This window comes from Callithrix jacchus, chromosome 7 (genome assembly GCF_049354715.1).
Source record: "Callithrix jacchus isolate 240 chromosome 7, calJac240_pri, whole genome shotgun sequence".
In the NCBI taxonomy this organism is placed as follows: domain Eukaryota; kingdom Metazoa; phylum Chordata; class Mammalia; order Primates; family Cebidae; genus Callithrix; species Callithrix jacchus.
In genome coordinates this window covers 8,621,066-8,646,869 of record NC_133508.1, presented here as the reverse complement: position 1 = coordinate 8,646,869, position 25,804 = coordinate 8,621,066, and the positions used below count along the sequence as shown (strand labels likewise).

Sequence of the window (25,804 nt, the reverse complement as noted above, 5' to 3'; positions counted from 1 at the left end):
TTCAATCCTAACTCTTGTTCAGCAAAAATATCTCTCAAAAGAGATATTGTCAAGACATTTGCAGGTGAAGAAAAATAAAATATTTTTTTTCAGCCGACCTAACCTAAAATAATAGCTAACATAAGTTCTCAAAACAGAAAGAAAATAGAAAAAAAATTAGAATCTTGTAACCTCAGGAAGAAAAAAGTACAAATATGCAAGCAAAAATACGGGTAAATGCAATAGATTGTTCCTGCCCTCTTGAGTTTTCTAAATGATATTTGTCAATTGAAACAAAAACTAAATGTCTTATATGGTTTTAAATGGATGTGTCAGAAATATTTAATGAAAGTATATTATTATTGGGGGAGGGTAAAGGAACTTGAAAGGAGGTAAGGATTTTGTACTTCTTTCAAAGTGGTAAGACAATGACAGCAGTCCACAGTGACAATTGTGTGTATGTACTGTAATACTAATAGCAACCAATGCTATGCAAAGAGACACACCAAAACATGCTATGGATTCATCAAACTGCATCCAAGAGGATCTAACTGGGATTTATAGAACATTCTACTTGACAATACCACAAAATAGATTCAAGTCCCCAAAGAGCATAATCAAGGCAGACCATATTCCGGCCATAACCCACAACACCTAGAAAATAACCAAAATCATAAAAGCCTGAACAAACAGACATTAATTGAAATTATACAGAGTATGTTATTCAAGGAAAAATGAATCTAATTAGAAACCAAACACAGAACAGTAACATGAAAGTCACCAAACTCTTGGAAATTAAACAATACACTTCTAAATAATCCATGGGTAAGATAGGAAGTCTTGAAGGAAATAGAAAAGTACATTGAACTGAATGAAAATCAAAATGCAGCATATCAAATGGTGCGGCACACAGCTGAAGCTGTGCTAATAGATTCCATAGAAAAGAGGAAATCTTAAATCAACAATCTAAGCTCTTATGTCAAGAACCTAGAAAAGGTAGAGCAAAATAACCCAAAGCAAACTATGGAAATAATCAATAGAGGAGCTGAAACCAATGAATTTGAGAGGAAAAACAGAAAAAAAATGAAGCAAAGAATTAGTTTTTGAAAAGATAAATTCAGGCAAGCTTCTAGCAAGACTGACATAAAAAAATAGAGAAAACACGAACTACCAACATAAGCAATGAAACAGGCAGTTATGCTAACGATCCTGTAGAAATAAACAGGATGGTAAGGGACTACTACAAACAACTCTATACACGTAAATTTCACAGGTTAGATGATGGACCAATTCCCTGAAAAATACGCGATACCATAACTCACCCAACAAAATAGATCATTTGAATAGCTCTATTACTATTTGGAAACGACTTCTGAATGTTTTTCACATAGGGCAATGTAGGTATTTGCAGAAGCGTGACAAGAATCTGTTTTGTTTTTTTCAACAGGACGCAACTGAAGGAACTGGTTATTTTACCGAGGTTTTGACTGAAATGGTGTGCTTTCCTCTAAGGAATCAAAGTTGACTTAGAGAACCAGTCGTAGCTTCTTTGGAAAACTGGCCTCATGCCTTGTCTACACAGTTTCTGACCCATGGTAAATAAAGAATGTCACTTTCTGACAGGCCCAGGAGCTTCAAGTTGTCCTAGGACCTCAAGAGGAGAAGAACGTACCCAGACCATGCAGGTATTTGACAGTACACACCCGTGGCTGGGCTTAAGGCTTTAAAAAGTCTTGTTTGAGATTCCTTATGGAACAAAGTTTCACCAAAGCCAATTTAAAAAGAAGCCTAAGTGGCAAAAAATTATTCTCGCTATGTGTTATACAAATAATCAGGCCAAGTATAATAAGGCTAAAGCCTGTTTTGCAACCAAATGAGTCCTATCATGATTTGTTTGTAATACAAATGAGGACTGTAGAGAGACAAATGTTTCAAAAACTGTGGTACACCTGTTATTGGATTCTAGTCTCCACAGTTGGTTTTCTGTATTTTTATCTGCAATTTAGACTAACCCTGCTTATTCCTTGAACCAACCAGTGATCTCTGGCTGCAGCTCAAAAGAACCTAGAGAGAGAGGCCTTCAAGGTCCAAATGATCCTCAGTGAGGATATCATCTTCTGAATGCTCAGCAGTCACCCTTCTGTAAAAGACCGCTAGACTGTCCATTAGTGGAACACAACAAAACGAAAATCCTGTTCATGTTTCTCTTGGAGCTGACTGGGTAGCAATTTCACCAACCCACAGAGTCACTCTGCCCTGACACATATCAAGAGGCCAAAACCCACAGAACAGCCTTCACCACCCCTCTGTCAGTAGGAAGCAGTTACAGAGCCTGACCTTTGTCCATTTTCCCCAAGCGTCAGGCCTTGGACTGCTGACGGGGAATGATAGAGTAGGTAGTTAGTCAGACATGAGCAGGGCATGAGAGGGGCCCTTCCTAAGACCACCTGATGGTCACACAGTTGTTAACTTGCCCTGCTAAAATAATAATTGGTTGCAGCTGGTGCCAGAGAAAGGCTGTCTCCCAATAGATAGGAACCCCTGAAATCGGTAAAGACAGGAGTTGCATTGCCTTAATGCCCATCAATACTGGATTGCAGTTTTTTTAAATCTTTTATTTTGGGTTCAGGATACATGTTCAGGTTTGTAAACTGCATGTCATGTCATGGGGAGTTGGTGCATAGATTATTTTGTCACCCAGGTACCAATCACTTGAAGAGTCCCTTCCCCATTGCTTATTTTTTATTAATTGTCAGAAATCAGATGATTGTACCTATGCAGCATTACTTCTGAACTCTCTATTCTATTCTCTTGATCCATATGTCTGTTTTTATACAAGTCTCATGCTGTTTTGGTTATTGGAGCCTTTCAACATAGTTTGAAGTTTGGTAATGTAATGCCTCCACCTTTGCTCTGCCTTGCCTATGAGAGTCTTTTTTGGTTCCATGTAAACTTTAACATAGCATGTTTTTCTAATTCTGTGAAGAATGTCATTGATAGTTTGATGGGAATCGCATTAAATCTGTAAATTGCTTTGGGCAGTATGGCCATTTTAACAATATTAATTCTTCTTATCCATGAGCATGGAAAGTTTTTCCATTTGTGTCTGTCGAGATGATTTCCTCTGAGCAGTGTTTTGTAATTCTCATGGTAGAGATATTTAGCTGTATTCTTAGATATAATGCGCATTTATCATTCCAACAATCCTAGGGCACACACACACATATACACAGGTGTACACACGGATACATGGAGGGATGCACACAGGCACACACACACAAACACATTCACACACGCATACACATACACATGAGCACACACATATACACGCAGGCACACATACATGCAGGCACACACACAGGTGCACACATACACACACACACAGTCACAGTCACACACACATCACAGCAACTATTTTTGGCTAACAATAATAAATGAGTCCAAAACACCCACCCTTCCCAGTTCCCACCGGCTGGGGCTTTCAGATCATTCATGATTCTTTTCATCCTTCATTCCCAGGTAGTCTTTTCAGCATTTAGGCCACAGGCATTTACTGAGTGCCCCTGTGTGCCTGTCTTCTCAGCCCAGAAGTGACTAAGGTCAATGTGCTGGTGTCTCACAAAGGGAGTTACGCAAGGCAGTGCCCTGCTCAGCATCCGAACTTGTATGGGAGGTGTGAGAGGGAGGAACACTGCAGCCAGATCCAGGACATATCACAGTGAGAGCAGCCAGACACAGAGGCAGAAGCCCGAGAGCCACTCCCACACATGACCCTCTGGTCTCACTCATGGCACAGTCCTCATTTCACCAACTGGCATTGCCTGTGGGCAGAGTCAGGACCATAGCAAGTGCTTGCTGCCCCTCAAATTTCAGACAGAGAGTGAATTCATGACTCCACCTGAGAGACTGCGCTTGCAAGCTTCCCAGAAAACAGCCCTTGCAGGACAAAGAAACGCACAGTGCACCCTGGACCTGCTTCTTCTTCCTGCAACGCCTCAAGTGAAAACACAGGTCAGAGTGTTGAGGAGGCTTTTATTTCACTTTATACCTTTTTACTGTATGAATTTTGCTTCTGTTAACAAGTAAACAGGACAGCACATTCTGTTCTGTTCTCTTTAGCTCTGTTCTATAGTTAACCACAGTGATAAAAGGTGGACATAATGTAACCGAGCGAGTTAGAAGGAATGTGCCACACTGAGTTCCAAATTAAGAATCCTTTTTTAATTAACCAGTGGCCGACAGACAGCTAACACTCAAAATTCTCTTGGCCCCGAGGAAGGGGCTTCATTATCTTTTATACTTTGATGTAGATAGGAGACAGGGAGCCTAGCTGAAGCGGAACTTTACAGAAGCAGAAAAGCAGGTTAGAGGAAGGGGCTGCGGGCACAGGTGTCACCAACAAGGGGGGTGTTCAGGCTCCTTCTACACAAGGATCAAAGGGAAATTTTTTTTCTTACAATAGCAGGGGGCGGGTATGCCAAGTAGGATTCGGTTACAGCGGTTACAAGTGTTAGGAGCGGTACGCCTCAACACTTCTAAGTGCAGCATGACCCAGTTATGCACTCAGAGGGGCTGTGGTAGGGAGGGGGACACCAGGTTGGAGTTTACAGCTAGGATGGAGTCAGCGATGCTAGCCCAGGGTAGGTTATTACATTCCCCACTTGTGTTTTTGGGGAGTCAAAGCATTGACTCCTCGGTTACAAGGGGGTTATAGTGGCTGCTGAGATACCTGAGTTTAACAGAATTTCTGCGCTGTCTTATAAAAGTAAGGAGCCAGTTTGACAGGCAGGGTTCAAAGATTAAGCCTAACAGGAGAAGAGGTCCCACTAGCCCAGTTACTAAGGTAGTTAAACATGGGCTCCAGTCAAACATGCTTTGGAACCATGAGGCATTCTTCTCTCATTCTCATCGGCAGCTATGTAACTTGTCCTGGACCTTTTGGAGGGTGTCTGTTATGACACCAGAGTCGTTAGTATAAAAACAACAGTTTTCTCCCAATGCTGCACATAAACCTCCTTGGGATAGGAATACTAGATCTAAGCCCGGCGTTTTTGGAGAGCAACTTCAGCTAGGGATTTTACCTGAGTATGTAACATATTTATGGCAGACGAGATTTTCCAAACCAGAATCTACTTGTTGAGACAGGGACGTTAGTCCAGTCCCGGATGAGGGCAGCAGTGCCAATAGCTGCTGACCCAGCTACGCTAAGGCCAGCCAGAAGGGGCCCAAGGGGTGGGACAGCTCAGCAGGTCCTGGAATGCAGTTCAGGGAGCGTAATGAGAAGCTGTCCTTCTGGTCCACTGTACACATAGACCTGGGGAAGCACATGAACTGACAGGCACAGAAGAGGTCCAGGTTCAGTCCCATTGATGCAGCGGGGGAGGCCTGAGGAACAGGCCAGCCAGGTATCGTTAGGTGCCTGGTAGGACTGGGGGATTCAGGGAAGTGAGTAGAGACTGGTTACGAGTAGCCTGAAAAGGAGAATTACACAGTTTATTCCCGTTGCTGATTAAGTAGGTTTCCTGTAATACCCCCCAGTGTAAGGGAACACAGGAGTGCTGGCAAGCAAGAGGCCTGATGCTGAAAGGGGCTTTAACTCCCGGTCCGATATAGTATGGGGACTCAGCCTTTAGGCACAGTCAACAATCTCCGGCCAGTTTCGTCCTTAATTCCCATGTCATATTGTAGTACCAATGAGTTAAGCTAGGGTAATGAACAGTTATGGTAAGAGGATTGCAAGCTAAAATAAGTAGCCAAGGTTACACCAGTCCAGTAAGGGCAGGAAAATTCATTAACCTGCTGGCAGCTAGTATTGGGGTGTTTTCCTGGACGGAGGTAGAAGTTAAGCAACTGAAGTTTCTTTTCTGCTTTTGTCCCACATCTGATTTGGGCCGCTGTGTGTCTAAAATCAGCAGTAAGGTCAGTGGCACCTGCTCCGATAGCACTAGCTGGGGAGGGCGGGGTTCCGGGAACAGAGCACACAAATCAGCCGCAAGAGAAACCTTGTTAGAGGCACCTGCCCTCCAGGTGGTATTTGCATACACACATCCTGCGGGGTAGAGGACACAGCGGGAGGGAACAGGTAAAGGAGATAAACAAGAAGGATTCGGATGGGGGGGCTCCCGGGTGAGTGGCTGGACGACGTGTTGAACCTGTTGGAGAGACTGCAGGTACTGTTACAAGTTAGCTTGGGCTCTTTCTGCCAGATGGGTATTCTTTAGCTTAGGCAAGATAGGGGGAGCCCTTCCATACATGATTTTCAAAGGGGAGAACTCCACCTTGTAAGGGGTGCATCTGACTCTAAGAAGAGCTAAAGGAAGGAGGTTTGTCCAGTCCTCACCGGTCTCTAAGACAAACTTTGTAAGAGTACTTTGTAAGGTTTGATTCGTGCGTTCTACCTGTCCAGAGCTCTGAGGCCAATAGGCACAATGGAGTTTCCATTGAATATTTAATGCCTTACTGACTGACTGAGCTATGGACGAGGTGAAGGCTGGCCCGGTATTAGATCCTATAGCAAACGGCAGCCCACATGAAGGGATGATTTCACTGAGTAAGAATTTACCACAGAGGCAGTTTCATTTTTGGTGGCAAATGCCTCAGTCCATCCAGAAAAAGTGTTCACCATCACCAGGAGATACTTACATCCCGCCCAGTGTGGCTTTATTTCTGTGAAGTCTATTTCCCATCTTTCTCTGGGGGTACATCCTCGAAGACGGCAGCCCAGTTCAGGTTTTGGGCCTTGTCTGGCATTTACCTGCGCACATTCCCTGCATCGGGAGGCTGCAAGGTTAGTCAAGTCTTGAAGGTGGGGAATTTTAAACCAGCTTCTTAAAAGCTGGGCCAGCTTTATTCCCTCTAGATGAGTGGAAGAATGGAGACCACCGACCAAAGCCTTTCCCAGGGTCTGGGGCAGGAAAATTCTTGAATCCGAGAGAACCCACCATCTGTCCCAATTTTTACTGGCCTGAAGGTCCAATGCTTGCTTATCTTCTGGAGAGTAGACTGGGCGATCAGGCAAATCGGGCTGTGGGAGGATACAGTGGGTAATAGAGTTAAAGGGGTGACAGGAAGCTGGGCTGCCTCTGGGGCAGCAGAGTCGGCCCTTTGGTTCCCTCCGGCAGTGGCTTTCCTTTCGATGTCTTTGCAGTGGATCACAGCTGCCTGCAGGGGAGCCAAACGGCTTGGCATAAGTCCAGGATTTCTTCCTTTTTTGATAGTTTTTCCAGGCGAAGTGAGAAGCCCGCTCTCCTGGTAAATAGCTCCATGAACGTGCACAGTTGCAAAGGCACACCGGCTGTCAGTGTAAATGTTGATGCGTTTCTTCCTACCCCATCGGAGGGCCTAATGAGAGCAATTAACTCAGGCTTTTGCGCCGAAGTTCGGGCCGGCAGGGCCTAGGCCCACACACTGTCCGTTTCCGTGGTGAGAGCCGCCCCAGCCCTTCGCACCCCGTGTTCGAGGAAACTGCTGCTGTCCGTGAATACGGTGGCATCAGCCTTCTCCAGCGGGCATCCTGGAGGTCCAGGCAGCCAGCCTCTGCAGTCTCTGACAGTTCCTGGCAATCATGGACTGCTCTGGTCAGGTCTGGATCAAGTAGAAGAGTGGCTGGATTTAAACACCTTGTAGGGGAGAAAGTCAGGCGAGGCTGAGCCAACAGCAGACTCTGGTACTGTAATGGGCCAGCATTTGACATCCGTTTTTCAGAGGCACTGTGCAGCAGTGTCTCAATGGCATGAGGAGCCATGAGGGGTAAGTGTTGGCCCAGGCTTAGTTTATCAGCCTCCTGGACCAGACTTGCGTTTGCGATTACAGCTCATAGACAACTTGGAATGCTTGTGTTTAACTTTTTAGAGTGCGGCCACTAAGATTTTGGCCTCACTTTTGAAGCTTTGTCAGCTGCCAGAGCAGCCTGTTTCTGTTTCTCATGGTCTCGATTGTCAAAAACCTTCTGAGCTATTTCTAGAGGCTGGGTGATATTTATTCCGGCAAATCCCTCAAGCTTTGTAATTTTCTCTGAATAGCAGGGGCTGCCTGGGCCACAAATGCCAAAATAATAGCACGGCTATTTTGGAGAGCCACTGGATCAGGTGGGGTGTAAATTCGATAGGCCTCCTGGAGGCGTTCCGAAAACGCTCCAGGTGACTCACTGGGCCCCTGGACAACTTCAGTTGTCTTAGACAGAGTCATGGGTTTTCAAGCAGCTCATTTAATATCCATAAGGAGATGTCGGTGGAAATTGTCCAAAGCTCTACTCCCCCACAAGGTATTTTGGTCCCAGTCAGGCTGAGTAGAAGGAAAAATTTTCTCAGAAAAATTTTCACAGAAGCCACTTGATATCAGTTAGGTAACATTAATAATAATAACTCTAAATATAATCTACCCACAAAATGATCAGTCTCTGAATCCTCAGAGTCATGTGCTTGTCATCTCACTTTCGTTCAAGAAAAGATCTCTGTGACCTGGAGAGAGGCAAGTTAGAGACACTGAAATGGAAGCTCAGATAAGCCTTTCCAAGCACCCACTGTCTACCAGGTGCAGGGCTCCTGCCTGCTGACAGCCCTGCAAGGACAGCTGATCTAGGACCCTTCAGAACCCCAGGGTCCACTTGCATCTTCAGAAGCATAATTGCCAAATCCCAAAACCAGCATGAAGTGTCCACCATTCGGCCTCACGGAATGGCTGTGCTTCAGATCCGTCATCCTCCTCAGCTAATCTGACTCTGTCTTTCCTCCTTTTCCTCTGTGACAGCCCAGTAGAAGACAAGGCTCCCGCGTTCTTCATTTCACCAACTTCAATATAGGAAGAGCTCATATAGCAACTGCCAGTGATTCCGAATGAAGCTGGAATCGATCCATTGCCCTTTGTTCGCTCCCTTCCTCTCTATGCAGGTATATCTTACAGGAACACAGGGAAATGGTATACGTTAGAGGAGTCTGAATGTTCTTCTGGGCACTGTCCACTCTTGACTCTTTAAGTTGAAGTATGAAATATACCAACTGTCTTTGATAAGGATGTAAGACATACTTTACAAGATACAAAATGATCACTAGATTGGTCATTTCTAGACATTGATTCTACAAGAAGAACTTAGTTAAGTCTCATACCATCCATTTTTACCACAAATGCCATCACAAACAGCGTATTGAGAATTCCTTGAACAAAGCTAGATGCCCAGTCCCAGGCATACATGTAATGAGACTCCTCAGAAACACCCATTTCTACCTTCAGCATAATGAAATTCTCCTGTATCAAGGCCTCATGTCATTTTGTGACCGTCTCTGCCTTGATTCATTGAATCTTGTTGGCACAGAAAACCTTGCCTGAGATCGTGACTACATCTCCGTGTTCTTGCCTTTTTTCCAGCCATTTCCTCTTTCTAGGACAGCCTGCTCGACTTGTACCTTGTTTCCAGCAGGTTTCTGATCTCTTACTTATCCTAAATGCACCTGATCCAGCCTCACGTTTTATGAGTGTTCTTACGACCGCCTGGATGATGCCGGCCACCCTTTCCTGTGCGCCCTTCATGTTTATTGCTTCTACCATGCCGGCCAAACAACGCCATTAACAAAAGTTCATTCTCAAGTGATAAGGAGCTTCTGCTGGACAAAATCACTAGGTGGTACATTGTCATCGTCATGCTGTGCTTCACCCAACCTGCATTTAGTACTTTCCTTCACCTTTTCTGGTTCGCATAGGAAATTCAGATACCCATGTAGGCGCAGACGGCACTTCCTTCCCTCTCCCTTCTGAAGTTGTGATAATTTGATTGTATAAAACAAACTGACAACAGAGATTAATATAAAAAGGCATGCAAATATATATACATGTGCACGGATACACATGTATATTCACAGGAAAACACAGATTCCTGCCAACAATAGACTCCAGGACAGGCCGGGTGATGGAAGGTTTCCTCACATCCTGAGGCTACAGAGAGAACAGGGGTTTGGGGTCTCTGCGGGAGGTGGATGTCAGCATGGGAGAGGCGCGCATGGCGAGCCAAGGCTGTCCCCACGCAGACGTGAGCCTCTCAGGGGCTCCCCAAGCTGCCCTCAGGAAGAAAGACGGTGGCCTGGGGGGAATTTTCTCTGTCTGATCTTTTAAGTGTTAGGACCTTAGTCTGTTTTATCCTGGAAGTTAATCTTACCTTTATCCAAGAAGGCAGATAAGCGGCAGGGCAGGGAGTGGGGGGCTCAGAGAAAGGCTTTTATCCTCTCTTCACTAACGTGCATTTCCTCAGCGCCTGCAAATCTCTGCCTGAGAAGAAACCTTTTCATATCTATTTGTGTGTCGGCAGCCTAAGTAGCCATATAAAATTGGATTGTGAATTGTGGTACCTCTGAATAGCCATATAAAAATATGCCCAAAAAGTACATTTTAAGTGGCACCTTTTGCTTTCCTTCACCCTGTATGACAAGTCTTAAGAACAATAGGGCACCATGAGGTCCTCAGCCAGTGGCCGCCCCACTCCTGCCCCCTGGGAGGACAGATACCAGCCTCAGACAAACTGGACAAAAGCTTCAACCAAAAGGATTATTTTTAAATGAGTAGCTCTACTGTGCGGGCCTCTTTCCAACCACCTGGCACTAAAGTAAAAGACCGGTGCAGCTCAGAACGGGTTCAGTGATCCAGACTGGCGACTGGCGGTCTAGAGTGCCATCGAAGGCCCCTAGTCACTGTGAGTCAGCAATATTTCCCAGAGAAGGAGGTTGGAGATAACACTATCGAAACAGTTTTAGATGATCATGCCTGGTGAGTGTGAGTGCCTCAGTGAGGGGCGGGGTAGAGCAGACATGTCTGACACATGAAAGAATGGGCCTGCTCTACCCTTCACTGCTCACCAGCCGTCAGAAGCTCCTCTTTCTTTTTAAATCATGAAGCATTCACTTGCTTCAGTAGAAAACATTTTCAACTTGCTATGCTCTCCCATGAAGCAAAGGTATACACTTTAAACCATGTGTGCTCTTAACATTTCTGGACCCCTTCTATACCTATAAACAAATTTAAATGATTTTTCCATGTATTCCAAAATGGAATTCCTATGTTATTTAGACAACAGGTTGAGGAAAATACTGAAGTGGAGAGAACAACTCACACACTCTGTACTCTCTCCAAAGTCCTGTTCTCTTCCTGTGACCTACTTCGTATTTAAAGTTCGGTTAGTTTTATGCCAATCAGAACATCCTGCCATGTAACTACGGTGCACATTCAGTAAAGTCCGACTTTTTTGCCCACGGTTTTTCCCTTTGTCTTCAAAAATGCACCTAAAGAAAAAACAGTGAGATTTTTTGAGATTGGACAAAGTGATTTGGTGCCAATCTCTGAAGAATGGAATGTTCAGCTGGTTTGAGATTCAAGAAAAACTGAGTCATGTAGAACTCAAGTTTCCTGCTAGAAAATCACTGTAACAAGTAACAGAAGGAAAGAAAAACCAGTAGTCCTGGCATGACCCATCATTTTCTATGCCTTCTCTGTTTATTGATTTTTCAACCCTGGGTGCCAGGAAGGTATAAAATCCCACATCTGGCCAAGTGCGGTGGTATGAAGTGGGTAGATCACAAGGTCAGGAGTTCGAGACTAGCCTGGCCAATATGGTGAAACCCCATCCCTACTAAAAAAACTATCTGGGCTTGGTGGTGCTTGCCTGTAGTCCCAGCTGCTCAGGAGTCAGAGGCAGGAGAATCTCTTGAACCCAGCAGGCTAAGGTTTCAGTGAGCTGAGGTCACACCACTGCACTCCAGCCTGGGTGACACAGCGAGACTCCTTATTTAAAAAAACAAACAAACAAACAAACAAAAACCAAATCCCACGTCCAAGCATCAACACAGACCCTCTTTTCTCAATGAGAGAGAAATACCTAGGACTTGTGGAGATACAAGGAAGCCTTTGGCCAGTTGATTAGTACTTGGTCCTTATCACTCAGCCCAATACATTTTGGGTGGGGAGAGGGAGGTGGAAAAGTGGGGACTATTAACCTCATGACTCAACTACCACTAATGTTCCTTAGTGGAAAAAGGTGATTCTGTTGAACCAGCAAAATGGCCAGAGGTTTCTACAAACATCTGAGTTCATTTAAAAATTTTAATGAATTTGAATAATCTTAGTGAGGTGCTAAAAGAGGGACCCTAACGGTATGTGAGACTCCCAAACAAAAAAGATTTTCGTTTTATGAAAAGCAAACTCTTTGACTTCACAAATTAGATTTTTTATTAAGGTTACAGTATGGCCAGGTAATTCTGGGCATGACTGTTTAAAACAGGCATGTGAAACCAGAGCGAGGCAGCCCTCCTGTGGCTGGGTGATTCACAGCAGACCAGGGACTTTACCCACATAGTGCACTCTACAGGGCAGGGGTGAACCAGCTCAGCTATATCATATGCCTTAGAGACTCTGAACATGAAACATGTGGAAAAAGACCCCCCCCCAAAAAAAAAAGCAATTATGGGCAGAACGCAGGAAAAAAAGACAGATGGCCAGGTGTGATAGTGGCTCATGCCAGTAATTCCAGTACTTTCGGAGGCTGAGGCAGGAGGATCTCTTCAGCTCAGACCAGCCTGGGCAACACCACGAGAACTTGTGTCTGCTCAGAGGAAAAAATTTAAAAATTTTTTTAAATCAGCTGGGTGTAGTGGCACCTGTCTGTAGTCTCAGCTAATTGGGAGCTGAAGCAGAAGGACTGCTCGGACCTGGGAGGTCGAAGGTGCAGGGCGCTGTGATCACACCATTGCACGCCAACCTGGGTGACAGAGCAAGACCTCATCTTAAATAAAGAAAAAGGAAGCCAATGAATGGTAGACAGCGCACAACAGTGTAAGCCACAAATGAGAGAAAACAAATATTTCACCATCAATAACAAAAAAAAAAGAAAGAAAAATGTAGCATAAAGCATGAACAAGAAAAAAACTGAACCATGGAAATGACAGTTTTCTAAAGTAGTGTCATAGTCCATTTTCTGCTAATCTAACAGAATATGTGAGACTGGGTAATTGATACAGAACAGAGACTAGTTTTTTATCATTCTTCAGGCTAGGAAACCCATAATCAAGAAGTTCACATTGAAACTGCCCTTGTAAAAATTGTAACTGAGAATAGTATTACAGTGCTGGAGACCTGACCTATCAACTCCATCTTGCTTCTAACCAAGTTGTCCTTGTTCGTTCCTGGGTGTAGGCTGAACTAACTCTGGGAGGAACTTGTTTATAGTTTAACTTTGAAAGAAAGTTGATAACAGCCCTTTCCCAAAAGAAATCCCCTTCCTGCCTGGGAACTAGACTGTCTTTTCTGGACTAACAAATTAGCTGTGAGATTAAAAATTGCCATTCAGAAGTCAGGCAGCTGAAGGCTGCAAGATTCTGAACCTCCCCAGATTGCTCTTGGGATAACGTCTCTATTTCAAAACCTAAGATAACTGCTCGAGATATTTTGGAGACCCTGCACTCCACTTATCAGCTGAGCTGGCAACACCCAAACTGATGAAAATGACTACTTTGGTCCTGTGGTCCCCACAGAGAAACTGACCCAGTTCAAGAGGACAGCTTCTACTGCCTATGATTTCATCTTCATCCCAATCAATCAGCACTCCCTACTTTTTTACCCCTGCTGATTAAGTCATCCTTAAAGACTCCCTGAACTTTCAGGGAGACCAATTTGAGTAATAATAAAGCTCCAGTCTCCTGTACAGCCAGCTCCAACTGAACTGAACTCTTTGGTAATTGCACATCCCCTGTCTTGATAAATAGGCCCTGTCTAGGCCGTGGACAAGGAGAACCCATTGGGTGGTTACAACATCTGGTGGTGACTGAGGGCATTCTTGCTCTGTCACCCCATGGTGGAAGGCAGCAGAGAAAGACAGCACATGAGACACACAGAGAGCACATGACACACACACACACACACAAAGAGAGCACATGAGACACACACAGAGCACATGACACACACACACAGAGAAAGAGAGCACATGAGACACACACAGAGAAAAAGAGCACATGAGACACACACAAACACACTCGCACACACAGAGAGAGAGAAAGAGAGCACATGAGACACACACACAGAGAGAGAAAGAGAGAGACAGAGAGAAAGAGCAAACCCAATACTGATTTGTTAAAACCAAGAATCCAGGAGGCTGAGGCAGGAGAATTGCCTGAACCCAGGAGGCAGAGGTTGCGGTGAGCTAAGATCGCGCCATTGCACTCCAGCCTGGGTAACAAGAGCGAAACTCCGTCCAAAAAAAAAAAAAACAAGAATCCAGTTCCCTGATGACTAACTCACCCTTGCCTCTGAAGATAAGCTATCAATTTACATCGCTGAGGTGAAATTCAACAGAACCGTTTTAGGGTAAAGATCTTGAGGATGACAAGGAATTTCCTGTAGGCAAATTGTGAGGGAGGTATTAGCCTTTTTTTAAATCTTCGTAGTATCTTACTTAGGAATAAAATGAGACAGCTTTGTCAGTTTCCAGCTTGGCTTTTCTCTTCAGCGTCGTGATTTTGAGGTCCAGAGTTTTCTCTGCCCTTCACACCCTCATGACCTCATCACCACCTAAAGGCCCCACCTGTCAACACTATTGCATTGGAGATTATGTTTCCAACGCACGCACTTTGGGGGACACATCAAACCATAGCAGCAACTGTGAATTGAGAACTACTATTACCACATATTGCTCAAGTCTGTTTGCAACAGTAAAAACAAGCCATAAGGGAAGACAAAGTCGGTTATTGGAAGGGTCCTGGGTGACTCCAAGAAGACAGGAAGGGTGGAACAACCAGGGCTTAGGAGGCTCTCACACCAGGGAAGCTCAGGACATCTCAGCCCCAGAAACCTGTGACTTCTCCTCTCTAGAGCCCAGCAATAAATAATACGTTGCAGCCCCCATGACACCCACACTCTGCAATTTTCCTTTCAGACTGTAAATTCTAGTGAGAGAAAGTCGGACTGAGGTTCAGGCAACCACCATGGAGGCCTAATTAGGGAAAAGGAGTAAGGTTGTCAAGAGCAGGGAAAAGCCAAGAAATAATGAGTTCGCCTTTCTCCACGGTCCAGGACATATAAATAAAATGAAAAAGTGATAAGCTATAGGTCTGTCCTTCTTTACGACCCAGGACATATAACCCTCCCACGCAGATAACCTGCAGAATTCACAAACTTCCTGCTTATCATCAAATGCCTCAATTTAGCAAACAGCTCAGCTGAAGGAAGAATGCAAGTTAAGTCTCCTGCTGCCTCTGCATTATCAATCAGCCCAAGTTTCATTCTATGCAATTTCCATCAAGACTGTTTTCTTTCAATATGCTCCTCTTCTGCTTATACTGCCCGTTTCTTTCTTGCCATATATTTTTCTACTTTCTCTAATAAATCTGCCTTTCTTTACCTACAACTGTCTTGGAAATCCTTTCATCCCCCTGCCACTGGCCCAGATTGTCCTGACTCACCGACAACATCCACGTGTAGATTCATCTCGTATGCTCCAAGAGGGTGTTAAACAAAAAAAATCATTCTGACATGTCCTCAAGCATACTGAGAAAGCATTTCCTAAAGAGGAGCCATGACAGGAAGTGCAGGGGCCCATTTCCGTGAGGACTTCCTGTGGGGTAGAAGATCAAGCTGTTAGGGGCCAAGAGAAAAATTCCCCTTTTCCCTCTGAAGTTTCACGAAACATTCAATTGAAAAAAAGGCAGCCAGGCTCGGGCGCGGTGGCTCAAGCCTGTAATCCCAGCACTTTGGGAGGCCAAGGCGGGTGGATCACGAGGTCAAGAGATCGAGACTCTCCTGGTCAACATGGTGAAACCCCATCTCTACTAAAAATACAAAAAAAAAAATTAGCTGGGCATGGTGTAGCCTGTAATCCCAGCTACTCAGCAGGCTGAGGCAGAAGAATTACCTGAACCCAGGAGGCGGAGGTTGCGGTGAGCCTAGATAACACCATTGCACTCCAGCCTGGGTAACAAGAGTGAAACTCCTCAAAAAAAAAAAAAAAGAAAAGAAAAAAGGCAGACAAAGAGAAAAGGCAAAAAAAATGTACTAACATGTCCTTGGCTAACCACAGAGTGATTACTTCTACCGCCCGTGGGGTACAGACGTTAGTATACCATCCATGGTAACAGAAAAAAATAGTCGCGGGGCACTTAAACCTTGGCAAAACTGTTTAGAGTGGCAACACAAGTTACAAGATGGAGAGAAGAACAAGCCTGATTAGCAAAGGAGGTCTTGTTAGGCAGAAGAAATCCCACAGGAAGCAGTCCTCAGAGAGAACAGCTGGGAAATGTTGTGCCTGATTTGGGACATAATTGTCAAGTCTGTTCTCCTTAGTACTGGTGAATCATGTTAAAAATGAAATCTGCTGCCAATCTACAAAACTCCTCTCTACAAATGTAGATAAGAAAGAAAATAATGTTCTTATTCAAAAGGCATTAAACCATGCTGCCACATGCAGCACAGATAATGTCTAATGAGATTAAAAGACAGAAATGAATCTGACTTTGGTAAAAAGCCAAGGTGTCCAGCCCTTACACACATCTTCTTATGACAAACAATAAGTGGGTCTCACATAAGAAGGCCTAACAACACTGTTTTTTTATAACATTCTCTCAGGGTTTCGTCGTAAATTCACCTGGTAATTGGGGTAGCCATCTGTGCCAATCACGTTTATCCCGAGGAAAAATAACATTTCGCTGTGACAGGCAGGAAGTTATAGCTTGGAGCAGGGATAGGAATTTTCCTTTCTTAATGTTTACATTTCCAAAGAGTTGGCTCTCTTACTCTTAATACAACACTCACAAGTTGCAATTCTGGGAAGAGGCTTAGTTGGCTTTTAAAAATATTTACATGGCCTGTAAGCCCAGCACTTTGGGAGGCTGAGGCGGGTGGATCACGAGGTCAAGAGATCAAGACCATCCTGGTCAACACGGTGAAACCCTGTCTCTACTAAAAATACAAAAAATTAGCTGGGCACGGTGGCATGTGCCTGTAATCCCAGGTACTCAGGAGGCTGAGGCAGGAGAATTGCCTGAACCCAGGAGGCGGAGGTTGCGGTGAGCCAAGATCGCGCCATTGCACTCCAGCCTGAGTAACAAGAGTGAAACTCCATCTCAAAAAACAAAAAAAAAAAAGCTTACATGAATATCAAAAGGACTGAGGAAGTATTTACAAATACAATTTTTTCTCAAGGAAATAATCTAAGAAAATGGCAGAGAAGAACAGGTCTCTATCCTTTTGGCAATAGGAAAAACTCATTTTAACCAGTGTCCCTTACAGACATCTAGAAACTTGAACATCAAGCAAATATGATTTATAAACAGAAGACTTTAAGAAACATAATTGCAGTTATGTGATCTCCTTTATGAAGTTGATATTGACCTGATATTTTAATGATCAAATATAAGTGCCTTTTTTTACTTACACCAGAGTTTGCTAAAAAATTTACCACATTTTTAAACCTCTAATACTTAGCTTACAGGTCAGTAGTACTAGAACCCAGAGGCAAGTGTCATATTAGCCTTCATTCTCACCTGTCTGTAGCTATTAACTATGAAGGACCCCCCCCCAAAAAAAATTCTGCTATTGCTAAAGTCAAAGATAAACAAAGTTGGACACGGATTGAAATGGTGAGGATGGATCTTATTAGTAATGCAGTGTCGTAATAGGGAAGAGGTCCAGTGTGGACTGAAATGAACTTTGATTCACACAAAGTGACTCAGCATTTTAAAGGGAGAATGGGTGAGAGGGAAAGGCTCAGCAGGGACTGATTGGAATCAGCAAAGTGGAAAATCACAAAAAGCAGGAAGGGGCCGGTTGGCCAGCATGATTAGTCCCTCTGGGTTTGCTAACGGGAGCTAATGGAAGTTGAGCCCCTGCCCTGACATGAGGATATAAAGAATGGTGGCCAGTTTTTGGATCTTTAAACTGTTTGACCATCTTTCGGTTAGAACTATTTTGTCAGTGTTCAGGGAAATGGGAGGAGGTTCTCGATTTTCAGGCATCCATGCTGCTAAGTAACCAAGAGGTTCACGGGAATAAGCTAATGGTGCAGCACTTGGAAAAAGTTTGTCCTGACTTCCACAGAGAGAAACAGAAGGAGCTAGAGAGTCAGCAGTTGTTAAATGTGCTTACCCCAGTAGAAGATGGTCAAGAGGAGGAGGAACCACCACGAAGACGCTGCAAACAGTCTCTCCCTCCTAACCTAGGCAAGGCATTAATTTCAGCTGGAGAGAAGAGCTACCGAGCTGGGGCAGGACAATTTCCCCTCTGACAATATCCCGTGGGAATTAATCAGCAAGGGACTTCAGCTGGTTATTATTGGGCATATAGTCCTGTCCCCACATCTGATTTACTGAATTGGAAACTTCTAATCCTTTCTACAGGAAGATCCCCAGAAGACGACTGAATTGTTTACCCCTATTTTTGCCACCCATCATTCTACTTAGGTTAATGTGCAAGCCCTCCTAAATATGATCTTGCTGCAGAGAATAAAAAGCTAGTATTAGGCAAAGCAGTGGAGGAAGCATGGTGCCTTCATGGTGAAAGCCCCAATGACACCCCAGACCCTGATGAGATTCTGCATGCTGACCCAAATTGGGACCACGTGAGGTGGCTGGAGCCAGGGTGAATTGTCTGGCAGATTCTAAAGGGTGATAGGTCAGGATGCCACGATCTAAAAGTCTGAACAAAGTGCAGGAGCTTCAGCAGAAGCCTACCAAGGATTCCCTCCTTGTTAGGAGGTCATGGAACAGATCTGTCAAACATACAGAAAGTGGACAGACTTAGACCTGCAGCACCTTGAAAATGTTGGAATGGCAAACATGAAATCTTTCATAGAGCAAAATGCCCCAGATATCAGAAAGAAGTTACAAAAGCTGGAAGAGGCCATCGGAATGAATACTTCTTAAATAATTGTGTTCAAGACCTATAATAGCAGGGAAGCCAAGGAATCTAAGGCACTACTGCAGGCAGTGATACTCACAGCTGCCATGGGAGGAAACCTGAAGAGAAAGGAACCCCCGAGATGGAAAGGGAAAGGAGAAAAAGATCAATGGACTTACCACAGGCTAACAGGGCATTGGAAGGAAGACTGCCCCAAGCTGAGTTAGGGGGAGCCCAAGTCACTTATGGCTGTTAAGCCCAGAAAAAATTCGAGGAGGATCAAGGGTGTCCAAGGCTCCCAAAGGCTCCAACCCTATCCAGCATTAGGATTTCCCTAGAAGCTTCCGGTAAGATTGACAGTGGGGAAACAAATATTAAACTTCTCAGTTGATACGGGTGACACTTATTTGGTGATTGATGTCCCAATTACTGGACTTTCCGAGACCTCTGTCAATATGGTTGGGGTGAATGGAGAGCTAAAATCAGGGGGTGGGTTGTGCCCCTTTTCCTGCAAGGTGGGCAATGAGTTATTAATAATAGCTCATCAATTCTTTTAAGTGTGGGACTGCCCAACCTCCGTGCTTGGTAGGGATCTCTTGCATAAGTTATAGGAATTAATTGTCTTTGGCCCAGAGAAATGTTACATGTGCCTCCAGCTACCCCCAGAACCCAGATTGCAGCTACAGCCCCCCCTGATGAAATCAGAGATTCCTTAAAGTAGAGATGACTCCACCAGAAGTCCTCACTAAGGTAAAGCCAGAGGTGTGGGCATCTGACTAACTGGGGAGGACAAGCAACGTGGATCCTATAAAAGTCAGGTTAAAGGAATGTTCAAAAGAAAGAGTACCCCTAAAGAAAGAGGTCCTAGAAGGCCTCCAGCCAGTGTTGGTTCAGTTCTTTTGACACGGCCATCTGCCAGCAAAGAAGCGTCACATGCACAAGTACAGGTTCATGCCAGATCTGAGGGTGACATTGCGGAAGACATCACCACTATGACCAATCCATATACTGTGTTTACCTCCCTGCCCAGAGTCCATGAATGGTCTGCAGTGTTAGATTTAAAAGACACTTTCTTTGCATACCGGTGGCTGCAGGAAATCAATTATTGTTCTCTTTTGAGTGGACAGACCCTGAAACAGCTTGCACGATTTCAGTATCGTTGGACAGTGCTTCCTCAAGGGTTGGAAAACACTGGGGGAAGCAGTGGCTTGGGATCTAAGAGACTTGCGGTTGGGAAATGGAGTACCGCTGCATTCCCTTAGTGGTAATGATCTGCTAATCTTCAGCCCCTCAGCAAGAGTGTCAAGATAACACTCTTGACAGACTTGGAACCATGTGGCAGCCTGTGGGGACAAAGTCTTGAGCAAAACGGCATGCACATGCAAAGAAACTGTAGAACACTTAAGACTTCTATTACAGATAGGAACCATAGCCCTGGCAGAGGAGAGGTGAAATGCAGTTGTCTCTGCCGCAGTGCCCACAACCGGAAAGTAGCTGAGGGGCTTCCCAAGAATGGCAGGGTTCTATAGAATTCGGATTCTCAATTAGGCACTGACGGTAAAGCCACTATATAAATTGTTAAAAGAAGCCAACCATGACCCTTTTGAATGGGAAGTAAAACACCAGACTGCATTTGGACAACTAAAGTGTAAGTTAACATCTGCCCCAGCTTTGGGACTGCCAGAGAAACCCTTCCAACTTAATGTGCATGAGAGACTGGGGTAGCATTTGGGGCCTTAAAGCAAAAACCAGGAGAAATATTGCAACCAGTGGCTTATTTTTCAAAACAGCTTGATTCAGTGATAAGGGACTGGCCTCCTTGTCCTCAGGGCAGTACCTTCCATCCACCTGTTGCTCAAGGAAGCTAAGCTAAGAAGCTAACTTTAGTTGAGCCCATCATGATTTATGCGCCATACCAAGTCCTGGGGAGCGGAGGGATGGCTACTTGCTGATGGTGGGCAGACTAAGCCAGCATCAGGCTATCCTGCTCAATGACCTCAAAGTAAACTACAGGCCACTGGGGCCTTAAACCCTGACACTTGGTTGACACCTACTGGGCAACCAAAGGAACTAGTACACAACCAGCTAGCGGTCATGGGTTGAGAGTCTTCCAATCGCCCCCATCTGAAGGACACAGCCCTCCAGGGTGCAGACTGGATGATCTTTGTTGACAGAAGCAGCCTGGTTGCCAACAGAAGGAGGAATGCTGCCCAGGCTATAGTGACTCTCTCGGAGGTAACAGCCGCGAGAACTCTCCCATCACAGACTTCTGTGCAAATGTCCGAGTCAATTGCCCTTACCAGAACCTTGCAACTGACCCAAGGTAAAAGCGCCGGCGTCTAAACTGATGCCAAATATTCCCTTATGATAGTACACGCATATGGAGCTATTTGGAAAGAAAGGGGACTGTTAAAGGCAGATAATACTGCAGTTAAATATGCAAAGCCTTGTTGGAGCTATTGGAGGTAGAGACAACCCCAAGGGAAACAGTTGCAATGCACTGTCCAGGCCACCAGCACAGTGATTTCAAGCCAGCTAGAGGGAATGCTTTCACTGACTGCACAGTCAGGCTCCCGGCCGACAGCAGTGCTGGGGTCCAGGCACCTTTGAGTCCCCAAGTAGATCCGCCACCTTTCAAATCCCAGTATAGTCTTGAGGGTAAAAAGGCTGCCAAGGACAGAAGATTTATTCAAGATAAAAAAGGTTGAAAAGTAAACGATGATGGCCTTGTTCACCCAGTGCCAAAATATACTCATGATAGCGTGCATTTTGGATGGAGGGCTTGTTAACTTTAATGCAAATATATATCAAAGGAAAGGACCTGAAGGCTCACCTGGAAAGTATAACACAACATTGCCACTTTTGTGCTGAAAAGGAGCTCAATCACCATAGCAGAGGACAGCCAGGACAACAGGAGGGAAATTTTGCTCTGGGAAAACAAACTCTCTACATTGACGGGGACATGTCTCAGATATTGGGGGCTCATAATACCTAAAGAAATTAAAAGTAAAAACTAAAACAGATATTTTCGAAGCATCGTTATCCACAATAACGTTATTCATAATAACCTTATTCACAGTAATCAAAAGGTGAGAGCGATGCAGGTGAGAAACAGCAAATGAAAGGGTACACAGAGCACAGTGTATACACACCATGGAACATTATTTAGCTTTAAAGAGGAAGGGAGTTCAGACACATGCAATAATATGGTTGAACCTTGAGGACATTTTGCTAACCTAATTAAGCCAGACACAAAAGGACAAATACTGTATGATTCCAACTATGTGAGGCACCTGGAATAATTAAATGCAGAGACAGGAAGTAGAATGGCTGTTGCCAGAGGATGAAATAAGAGGGACATGGGGAGTTGTTTAATGAGTAGAGTTTTAGCTCGGGATGGTTAAAATTGTATTAGATGTATACTACTGGTGATGCTTGCTCAGTAAGGTGAATGGACTTAATGCCAGTAATCTGTATGTTTTAAAATGGTTAAATGATGAATTGTATGTTATGTACATTTTACCACATTAAAGAAAAGGTTTAATGACAGATGACAAAGCCAAGCTACATTACAGATCTACGCCTATTTCCTTCTTCCCCAGGCCCTGGGAAGTACAGAGACGCGGTCTTAACCAAGTCCATCGGGGTGTCCAGTTTCAATCACAAACTGCTGGTACTGATCCTCAACAAGCCAGGACTCAAGTGCAAGCCCACCTGCAACCAGGTGAGCTCTTAGCCCACCGGGGCCTTCTCTGACTGTTTACTCTTCACACACTTCCTGCTTAATCATGTTTGCATGTATCTGGGTTGGTGTCATCTGTGTAGATGAGCGTTCCTTTCACATAATACAATAGGAAAAACAGGGTTAGGGTTAGGGTTAACCCGCTCTTCAGGACACCTCTCTGCTGAGAGCTCTCCTCTTGCTTAATAAATTCTACTCCACTCATCCTCTGGTGTCAGCACCCCTTAATCTAAATTTCATCTCAGACATAAAGAAATAAAAAACCCGCTGGGCCCGGTGGCTCAAGCCTGTAATCCCAGCACTTTGGGAGGCCGAGGCGGGTGGATCACGAGCTCAAGAGATCGAGACCATCCTGGTCAACATGGTGAAACCCCATCTCTACTAAAAATACAACAAATTAGCTGGGCGTGGTGGCGCGCGCCTGTAATCCCAGCTACTCAGGAGGCTGAGGCAGGAGAATTGCCTGAACCCAGGAGGCAGAGGTTGCAGTGAGCCGAGATAGTGCCATTGCACTCCAGCCTGGGTAACAGCAGTGAAACTCCGTCTCAAAAGAAAAGAAAAAAAAAAAAGGAAGAACCCGTTCCTTAAAGCTCCTCTAGGTCCTGAAAAATTTGGATTTCATCTCAGACATAAAGAAATAAAAACATGTTCCTTAAAGCTGATATCATTTATACCCTATCATACGTCCCCTTCTAGATATAGTCCCTTTATTTCCTTGGTTTACAATTTCTTTCAGGATTTGTGGACATCAGTTTTCGTTGTACATACAGAGAACTCCAGCATTTCTGTTCTTTGCATTCTCAACAACTAAACATTTCTACTCAAACCTAGCTTATGCCTCAGGGAACTGCTTACATGTTATAACGAATACCGACAAGGAAGTGCTTGTGACTACTTTGTCTATGAACCTTTAACACATTTTATACTAACGAAGCCTCTTGCTCTCTGATTTTCACTGCACAGGAAATTCTCGTTTCACATACAAATCTGGGTGTCCCTGCAGGACTGTGGCAGGGGCGGGGCTAGCCCGTTCAAACTCCTTCAGGGAAGGAGAGCATGCAGATGGGCAGGTGCGCACGCCGGGGTCAGCACTTTGGGCTCCAGCTCCATGGTAGTGTCTCGGGGTGACTGCCTGCAAACCCCTGTGTTACAAAGCTCTTACAGCTTTTTCATCTGCAGACACATTGAATGTTAATTACCTCCAGGGAACCTCTGCCTTATCTCAAAGGCAGAAGGCTAGTGTGACAGCTTTCTATATCCCAAGCTTTTATTTTCTTTTTTATAATTTCCGTGGTACTATTATGTTGTGAATTTCTTATTTTTTTAGATTTTCTGTTGTTTGTAGTTTATATTTTTCACTAGCAATTTTAGCATATTTAAGACAACTGTTTAAAAGCTTCTCTACTAATTTTAATGCCTGTGATTCTTTAGAGAACAATTTCTAGTAATTTATTTTCTTTCTCCTGGTGGACTGTGACTTCCTGTTTCTTTGTATGCCTTGTTTTTCTTTAATTGGGCATTTGAAAAAATAAACATCTTTTTTTACCATATACAGATTTGTTCTGCATCATGACAGCCATCGACTAATACATGTGGCATGTTCTCAGTCAAGGCATCAGCCCTACATAAAACCTTAAGCCCTGCTCAGTTTGCTTCCGAACATGCACCTTTGTGGACTGCGTGTGCCCTTGTACTTTTCCTGAAGTAACCAATGGCTTTTGAATTGCTTATTATTAGAAAATTCCGCATCCCAGTTCCTCCTCAGTGGCTTAGATGGAATACCGCATGCCTCTTCCCCTAAAATCTCCCCTATAACAACTGCATGTGTGTAGTCACCCCGAATCTCTACTGAGCTGCTCCATGAACAAATAAGACAATTTATTACAGTCAATTTTAGATATTTTCTGATGCTTCCATGAGTCATCCAGGAATCTTACAATCCACCATCTTGTTGAAATTACTCTCTCTGAAAAATTTCAATGTCTTTATAATATTACATTGATGTCAATGTCTAACAATGTACCTATTATTCAACTTCTGTTTGTTTCTTGACAAAGCAAATAGAAGCAACCAGGGCACTGCAATTGTGACTACTCCAAGACACTCAATCATGAATGATGCAAATGACAATCGTGTTCTAACCTGCCGTTCAAGGGAGAATAAAATAAAAATTATCCCACATGAGGATTATTCACCTGTTTATATATAATCAGGTATCAGTTTTTCTTTTACATGAATAATGGTTAACATATAACATATTATGAAATATGTATAATAGTTACCAGGTTTTTGGCTTGTTACTTTTTGGTAGTCTCTCCTAAAACTGGCTGGAAAAGACAAAAAGATAAGGCACTGTTTGCATATTACAAATTATATCCAAAGTCCAAAAGCTGTTAATAAGTAATTCTCCAGTGAAGTTTTATCATTTTTCCTTTTTTATTTACACCCACATCAGGAGTGCAACTTTACCAGGCAGGACTGCACCTTCATCAGGAAGGCATATTTCTCTTATAAGGTTAAGAAGAAAGAAACAGTAAATTTGCTGATGAAAAAAGTAATGTCTTTTTAACATTTTAACTTTAAGTTTTTACCGAGGGCAATATTTTAAAGAAATGCTCAGTAGTCATTCCTTTAAACTGTGGCTGTGAGAGAGAGAACAATGAAAATTAGTCATTTCAAATGCTGCAAGACACAGAAGGAATATTATTTGACATACATTGTCAAAACGTGATGCTGGAGGAAGTCAGTGCGTTCTGTGCAACATCACAGGAGAGGAATCGCAGGCGCCTCCGCTGCATTCCTTCAAAGTTCCTTCCTTCTGCCTATTTCCCCATGTTAATTTCACTATACTAAAAATAACTAAGATTATATCTTTAATTATAGGTTGAGTCCTGTATTATAGTACAAAGAAAAAAGGCTTTGTAGCTGGAGATTTCAATAGTCTTATGTAAGGTCACAATTTGTTCTACAAATCTCTTTGAATAATTTATGTCGTATATAGAGATTTGGAATAGCAAAAATTCTTCAGAGAGAAATTAATGAGTGTATCATGACTATATCATAATTTACTTATGAATTTTCTTAGATGAGAAACGGTTGAACCGAATTCAGTTTTTATCACAGCTTGTGAAAAACTGCCTCTGTACCCCATCTCACATGCCATTGGTTAAGCAGCAGACAGTGTGACCAGGGGCGTTGCCAGCTCATTGCTCTAATAGCCTGTGA

The 25,804-nt window shown here is 43.9% G+C and overlaps 1 protein-coding gene and 1 long non-coding RNA gene across 6 annotated transcripts in view; one reads left to right on the top strand and one right to left on the bottom strand.

Annotated features, from left to right (window-relative positions):
• LOC128932537 (uncharacterized) overlaps positions 1–16,162 on the bottom strand; it is a 32,491-nt gene extending 16,329 nt beyond the window's left edge. The window contains exons 1-3 of one of the 2 annotated variants that reach the window (XR_013519506.1): positions 16,005–16,162; positions 15,411–15,562; positions 4,179–5,450 (exon numbers count right to left, since the gene is read on the bottom strand). This is a non-coding gene — a long non-coding RNA (uncharacterized LOC128932537). Of the gene's footprint in view, positions 1–4,178; positions 5,451–15,410; positions 15,563–16,004 lie in introns of those variants that run through there. The other variant, XR_013519505.1, reaches the window with a different exon arrangement.
• Positions 1–25,801, top strand: part of LOC100409025 (prostaglandin F synthase 1-like) — a 52,189-nt gene extending 26,388 nt beyond the window's left edge. The window contains exons 9-14 of one of the 4 annotated variants that reach the window (XR_013519495.1): positions 1,427–1,664; positions 3,853–3,990; positions 8,728–8,867; positions 22,440–22,561; positions 24,637–24,792; positions 25,665–25,801. The gene's annotated coding sequence lies outside the window, so the exon portion shown is untranslated. The remainder of the gene's footprint in view (positions 1–1,426; positions 1,665–3,852; positions 3,991–8,727; positions 8,868–22,439; positions 22,562–24,636; positions 24,793–25,664) is intronic. The other 3 variants (XR_013519496.1, XR_013519494.1, XR_013519497.1) reach the window with 3 other exon arrangements.
• The last annotated feature ends 3 nt before the right edge of the window (positions 25,802–25,804 follow it).